We start from the raw sequence: 8,319 nt of genomic DNA on the forward strand, positions 1-8,319 counted from the left end.
ATACAAGATCTAAAACATTATTAAGTATGGAATTGTATTTTATCAGTGTTTTTATATGAGTATTAAAATACCAATTTCATTACTTTTTTTTTCAAACATAGCAACAGGAATCTAATTCTTCGATATATGAAAGCACAATCTAGAACATCAGTAAATTTCAGTCCAGGTAATACTTACAAAAATGAGTTACTCTTGGTGTTCATGCCCTGTGTAAATAAGAGTAAGAAAGTTTGATCACAAAAGAACAGTGGAAAAAAATAAATGTTCAAATTCCATTCATATTTTTCTTAATGTCTTTCTCGATCATATAGAATACAGGATAGCTTAGTAATTAATTATAGGAAATTTATCATCTAAATTAAATTGTTTGAAGAAATTTTATATTAATTTTGAACCTGAAATTTGACGTCTTTGCAGAAGTAAGAAAAATATTTTTAAATTAGTACATTGTGTTTCATATATGGTCACATGATAGCAAATTGGACTTTTATAAAAACAGGTGTTCTTGTCAACTATTAATATCAACTCCTATTGTGTGCCCAAATTAGTGAATTGCACAGTGTTATTTCTATGCACTCATATAAAATACTTGAATCATGACCACTTTGCTTACTTCCATTTTTCTCCTTCCCTCTTTTTCATCCCCAGTTACCTTCCCTCTTCTTTAATATTCCCTCCATCATTTTGTAGTCATTCTTATTTTCTTCCCAGATTCCACATATTAGGGAAAGAATGTGATAATTTTATTTTTGTTTCTGATTTTTTCATGTTAACATAATGACCACCCTTTCCATTTATTTTACAGATTTTAGTCTTTGTTTTTTTTTTTTTTTTAACCTTTTTATTTGGGGTTTTAAATATACCATTTCCTACTATCCTGGGCCTTAAAATTTCTACTCAAAATCTAATATTTTTCTGATGTGTTTATGATTGCTTTGGCCTTTATTATGGATTTCAGTTTGCCTTTGGTAATTTTATAGACTATGATTTGGGACAGGTTCTTTTCTGGCCACCTGGATATCCATAACTTTCACAAGACATAAGAAATAGTTTCTTTTATTCACTGAGATAGCTTGCATTGCCTGTAGCCTGTACCTCTTCTCCACTTTGTGTACCAGTGATTCATATAAGATGAATTGTGTCTAGTGGGTTTGGAAGTTGTTTACAATCATTTTAATTGTTGTTGATATTGTCTTAATGTGATATTTCATCATAAACTTAAAGCTCTGATATTTTTTCTTTCACTTGATCTAATCTATGTGTCTTACTTCAACTGGATATTTTTATTTGAGGAATTGGGCTCTTTATTTTCAAGATTTCTGATTGATTCTTTTCCAGAATATGTACCAAATTGTTCTTTCATGTCCTGCTTCATTTTCCTCAATTTACTCAGTTTTTCTTTGCTTTATCTTTGAATTAATTCACTATTTTAACATTTTTTTTTAAATTTTTTCTGGCATTTTTGTCTATTGCATTATCTTTGCAAACAGTTTCTAGAGTTATAAACTATGAAACAGTCATGCTACCTTGCTTTTTATATTTCTTATATTTCTATTTTGAAATTTGTACATCTTCAGGGATATATATCTTTTCCACATTTATGTGAGTGACTGCTTAGGAAATAGATTTCCCTGGATGATGTGTCCTATGCTATTGGCTAAATGTATAATGTTGAATTCTTTTCCAAATGGTGTCTGTATTGTAGTTTCCTATTTGTTATCTGTGATTCATGAGTTGTGATAGTTTGCACTGTCAAGTAACAACTTTCTGTGTCAATGTTGTGAGAGTAAAGTCATGTTGGTGGAATAGTAAATAGGGATATAGGCAGTAGAGTATCTGAAATGCATTTTCTGTGGTGGTTCCTCCAAACTTGTCAATAATGTGCTGTCTGTAAATATGTCTGTAAAAAAAAGGCTTTTTTATCTCTGTTCTTATTTTTAATTTTTTTCAGCACCAGGTTTTCCTTTCTCTTTTTTTATTTGTTTTAATCAGTTACACATGATAGTACAATGATCTTGATGTATCATACATTTGAATCAGATGGGACAAAATTTCTCATTTTTCTGAGTGTACAGGTGGCAGAATTACATTGGTTGTGCAGTCATGTATGTACCCCCGGCAATAATAATGTCTATTTTATTCTGCTGTGCTTCCATTGCCCCTTCCCCTCCCATTTCCTTCATCACTTCTCCCTACCCAAACTAATGTGACTCACTTCTTCTTTTTTCCCCCCTCACATCGTCCTACTTGTATTCTGTATAACAAAAGGGGTGTTCTTCCCTCTTCCATGCAATTCCCATTCTTCCTCCTTTTCCCTCCCAGCTCTCTTCCCTATTTAGTGGTAATTTTCTTCTCATACTCTTCCTCCTTACCCCATTTTGAATCACCTCCCTTATATCAGAGAATGACATTTGTTTATTGGGAATTGGCTAACTTCACTTAGCATAAATTGCTCTAATGCCATCCATTTCCCTGCAAATGCCATGATCTTGCTATTTTTTAGTGCTGAGTAATATTACACTGTGTATAATGCCACTTTTTTACTTATTCTATTATTATTATTATTATTATTATTATTATTATTATTATTATTATTAGTTTATTATTGTATTATTCTTTTGGCCTGTATGTTTTTCTCTATTTCTCATAAGTAGAATCACATGGTATTTGTCTTTTTTTTGGGGGGGGGGATTAAATTGTTTTATTTCTTTTTTTAAGATCATTATACAAAATAAGATAAATGGCCATATTAATTAACTTCATCTAAATAATTACAGATTAACTTATTAAGATATGTACTTATTTTTGCCTGTCATGTGTCCCTTAGGCTTAAAAGTAATACTTAAGACTTACAGAGTTTTTTTCTTTTTTCTTTTTTTTTTTTTCTGGATAATTTCTTTTCTTTATTATTAGTTGTTCAAAACATTACAAAGCTCTTGACATATCATATTTCATACATTTGATTCAAGCAGATTATGAACTCCCATTTTTACCCCGTATACATATTGCAGATTCACATCAGTTCCACATCCACTTTTTTACATACTGCCATACTAGTGTCTGTTGTATTCTGCTGCCCTTCCTATCCTCTACTATCCCCCCTACCCTCTCCTCTCCTCTCCTCCCATATTCTCTCTCTACCCCATCTACTGTAATTCATTTCACTCTCTTTTTTCCCCCTTTCCCCTCTCTTCCTTTTATATGTAATTTTATATAACAATGAGGGTCTCCTTCCATTTCCATGCAATTTCCTTTTTCTCTCCCTTCCCCTCCCACCTCATGTCTCTGTTTAAAGTTAATCTTATCCTCCTGCTCTTCCTCTCTTCTCTGTTCTTAGTTGCTCTCATTATATCAAAGAAGACACTTGGCATTTGTTTTTTAGGGATTGGCTAGCTTCACTTAGCATAATCTGCTCTAGTGCCATCCATTTCCCTGCAAATTCCATGATTTTGTCATTTTTTAGTGCGGTGTAATACTCCATGGTGTATAAATGCCACATTTTTTTTTTTTATCCATTCATCTATTGAAGGGCATCTGGGTTGGTTCCACAGTCTAGCTATTGTGAATTTTGCTGCTATGAACATCAATTTGGCAGTATCTCTGTAGGACGCTCTTTTAAGGTCTTCAGGGAATAGTCCAAGAAGGGCAATAGCTGGGTCAAATGGTGGTTTCATTCCCAGCTTTCCCAGGAATCTCCATACTGCTTTCCAAATTGGCCGCACACATTTTTTTTTATCCATCCATCCATTGAAGGGCACCTAGGTTGGCTCCATGGTCTAGCTATTGTGAATTGTGCTGCTATAAACATTGATGTGTCTGTGTCCCTGTAGTATGCCGTTTTTAGGTCTTTTGGGTATAGTCTGAGAAGAGGAATAGCTGGGTCAAATGGTGGTTCCTTTCCCAGTTTTCCAAGGAGTCTCCATACTGCTTTCCAAATTGGCTGCATCAATTTGCAGTCCCACCAGCAATGTATGAGTATACTTTTGTCCCCACCTCCTTGCCAATACTTGTTGTTGTTTGACTTCATAATTTCTGCCATTCTTACTGGAGTGAGATGGTATCTTAGAGTAGTTTTAATTTGCAATTCTCTGATTGCTAGAGATGGTGAGCATTTTTTCTTGTATTTATTGATTGATTGTATATCCTATTCTGAGAAGTGTTTGTTCAGGTCCTTGGCCTATTTGTTGATTGGGTTATTTATTTATTTATTTATTTATTTAAAAACTTTATGAGTTCTTTATATAACCTAGAGATTAGAGCTCTATCTAATATGTGAGGGGTCAAAATTTGTTCCCAGAATGTAGGCTCCCTATTCACTTCACATATTATTTCTCTTGCTGGGAAAAAGCTTTTTAGTTTGAATTCATCCCATTTGTTCATTCTTGATTTTAATTCTGGTGCTATAGGCGTCTTATTAAGGAACTTGGGACCTAACCCCAAGTGATGGAGAGTAGGGCCTACTTTTTCTTCTATTAGTTGCAGAGTCTCTTGTTTGATTCCTAGATACTTCATCCATTTTAAGTTAACTTTAGTGCATGGTGAGAGATAGGGATTCAATTTCATTTTGTTGCATATAGATTTCCAGTTCTCCCAGCACCATTTGTTGAAGATGCTATCCTTTCTCCATTGCATGCTTTTAGTACCTTTGTCTAATATAAGGTAGTTGTAATTTTGTGGGTTGGTTTCTGTGTCCTCTATTCTGTACCATTGGTCTACCAGCCTGTTTTGGTGCCAGTACCATGCTGTTTTTGTTACTATAGCTCTGTAGTATAGTTTAAGATCTGGTATAGCTATACCACCTGTTTCACTCTTCCTGCTTAGAATTGCTTTAGCTATTCTGGGTCTCTTATTTTTCCAGATGAAATTCATAATTGCTTTTTCTATTTCTTTGAGGAATGCCATTGTGATTTTGATCGGAATCATGTTGAATATGTAGAGTGCTTTTGGTAATATGGCCATTTAAAAAATGTTAATTCTGCCTATCCAGGTTTTATTTTTATTTTTTTTAGATACATATGACAGAAAAGTGCATTTTGTATGTACATGGACTATAACTTATTATATTTAGTATCAGAGAGAACATTTGGCCTTTGGTTTTTTGGTATTCGCTTATTTCACTTAATATAATAGTCTCAAGTTCCATCAATCTACCAGCAAATGCCATAAATTTCAGTCTTCTTTATGAATGAGAAATACTCTATTTTGTATATGTACTACATTTTGTTTAACCTTTCATCTGTTGAGGGGCACCTGGGTTGTTTCCATAGCTTAACTATTGTGAATTGTGCTGCTATAGATATTGATGTGGTTGTGTCCCTTTAGTATGTTGATTTTTAAGTTATTTGGTTATATATATAGGCTCGACTCTTCATCATGTTAGCCTAGGAACTGACTTCCTTAACAATACTTCTAAATTGCAACAAACAAAATAAAAAATCAACTGAGTTGATAACTGGTTGAATGGTGTTTCCATTCCGAATTTTCTGAGGAATCTCCTTACTGTTTTCCAGAGTGCTTGCACCAATTTGCAGCATCACTAGCAAATTTTGAGTGTAACTTTTTTCTCACATCCTCTCCAGCATTTATTGATACTTGTATTCTTGATAATTGCCATTCTGACTGGACCAAGAATGGAATATTAATGTAGTTTTAATTTGCATTTTTCTAGTTTCTAGAGATGTTGAGCATTTTAAAAATGTATTTGTTGACCAATTTTATTTCTTTCTCTGTGAACTACCAGTTCAGATTCTTTGCACATTTATTGACATCTTGTGCCCACTAGGAGATACTATAGGCCCAACTATATTGGATAATTTGTGTATGTGTGTGTGCATGTGTGTTAAAGTTTTTTGATTTTTTTTTCATGGGGACAACTACTGTGGATTCAACTCAGGGGCATTCAACCACTTAGACACATCCCCAGTCCTATGTTTTGCATTTTATTTTTATTATTTTTAGTTGTAGAAGGACACAATTTATTTATTTATTTATTATTTATTTATATATTTATTTTAATGTAGTGCTGAAGATCAAACTCAGGATCTCACACCTGCAAGGCAAGTTCTCTAACACTGAGCCACAGCCCAAGCGCTGTTTTGCATTTTATTTAGAGACAGAGTTGCTTGGTGCCTCACCATTCCTGAAGCTGAAGCTGGCTTTGAACTCTTGATCCTCCTTTTTTCACCTCCTGAGCTGGATTTTTTTGAGTTCTTTGTATATCCAGAAAACTAATGTTCTGAGGTGCAGTTAATAAAGATTTTCCTACATTTTGTAGGGTTTCTGTTTCTGTTCTTTTTAATTTTTTTTTCTGTGAGAAAGCTTTTTACTTCATTACCTTCCCATTTATTGATTCTTGATTTTATTTGTTGGAATTTACAAGTCTTGTTGAGGAAGTCAGTTCCTAAGCCAAGATGATGGAGAGTTTGGCCTATATTTTCTTCTAGTGGGTACTTTGAGTTGAGTTTTGTGCAGGGATAGGGATAGGGGTTCAATTTGATTCTGCCACATACATATTTTCAGTTTTCTCAGTACCATTTGTTTAAGCACTGCCTTTTTCTTTCAATGTATGTTGCTGGTGCCTTTGTCTAGTTTGAGATAACAGTATTTATGTGATTTTTTGTCTCTGTGATGTCTTTTCTGTTCCATTGGACTTTTGCCTGTTTTGGTGCCAATCCCATGACATTTTTGTAACTCTATAGTATAATTTGAGATTGAATATTGTGATGCCTGCTGTCTCCTTCACTTTTCTCACTAAGGATCGTTTTAAATATTCTGGGCCTCTTGTTTTTCCAAGTGAATTTCATGACTACTTTTTCTATTTCTTTGTGAAATATCATTGACATTTTAATAGGAATTGCATTAAAACTGTAGCATTTTGTTAGTATGGCAATTTTGATAACATTACTTCTTCCAATCCATGAGAATTGGAAATCTTCCATCTTCTAAAATCTTCTTCAATTTCTTTCTTTAGTGTTTGGTAATTTTCATTATAGAGTCCTTTAACTTCATAGATTGTTTCCCGATTTTTTTTTAATATTTTTGAGTCTATTGTGATTCATCAGCTGAAGAACAATTTGTGTACAGTACCATAATTGATTTATGAGTGTTAATTCTATATCCTGCTACTATGCTGAGCTTGTTTATGAGTTCTAGAAGTTTTGTGGTAGTGCTGGACGCAGTGGTGCACAACTGTAATCCCAGCAGCTGGGAGGCTTAGGCAGGAGGATCACAAGTTTAAAGACAGACTAAACACCTCAATGAGAACCTGTCTACAAATAAAACACAAAATAGGGCTGGTGCTGTGGCTGAATGGTTGAGTGCCCTGAGTTCAATCCCAAGTACCAAAAACTAACTAAATAAATAAAAGACAAAACTTAAGGAATTTATAATCAACCTTCTAAAAATATTCAAGAAAAAAATTTTGATATTACTGAAAGAAAGAGAGATTTTATTTACAAAGATATTCTTTTATGGTTTACAGTTAATTTATTTGCAGAAGACTTCCAGAAAGGAATTGAAGTTTATAGGTATGAATATTGAATATATATATGAACCTAAAACACTTTGTTCACCAATACAATTTTTTGAGCCTTGAGAAAAATACAGGTTTTCAAGATATGCAAATGTTCATTTTTTTTTTAAATTTCTTGACCTTCTATAAGAGAAATAATCAATGGAATACTTCCAATAAAATAAATACACACAACACAAATCATATAAAATTTGAAAGCTTTTGTGAAAAAGAAAAAAAAATAATAATAATATATATATATATATATATATATATATATATATATATATATATATATTAGTTTACTGGCAATTTTGTACATAAAATATTTTATTCTACAATAGATTTTGGAAAACTAAAGCATAAAAATTATCATAAATCTTTGGTTATTATAATAAGTAAGAAAAGCTGCTGTGACATCAATAATAAATCATGGCAAGACATGTAAAAACACTGATTGTTTTAGAAAACCAAAATTAATTCTGGCCATGCACAAAAGTGAATTCAAAATGGATCAAGGAGCTTGATATCAAATCAGAGACGCGCCGTCTGATAGAAGAAAAAGTTGGCTACGATCTACAGTCGGTGGGGTCGGGCTCCAAATTCCTCAATAGGACACCCATAGCACAAAAGTTAATAACTAGAATCAACAAATGGGACTTAATCAAACTAAAAAGTTTTTTCTCAGCAAAAGAAACAATAAGAGAGGTAAATAGGGAGCCTACACCCTGGGAACAAATCTTTACTCCTCACACTTCAGATAGAGCCCTAATATCCAGAGTATACAATGAACTCAAAAAATTAGACAA

The sequence above is a fragment of the Marmota flaviventris genome, unplaced genomic scaffold, assembly GCF_047511675.1.
Source record: "Marmota flaviventris isolate mMarFla1 unplaced genomic scaffold, mMarFla1.hap1 Scaffold_48, whole genome shotgun sequence".
NCBI lineage: Eukaryota > Metazoa > Chordata > Mammalia > Rodentia > Sciuridae > Marmota > Marmota flaviventris.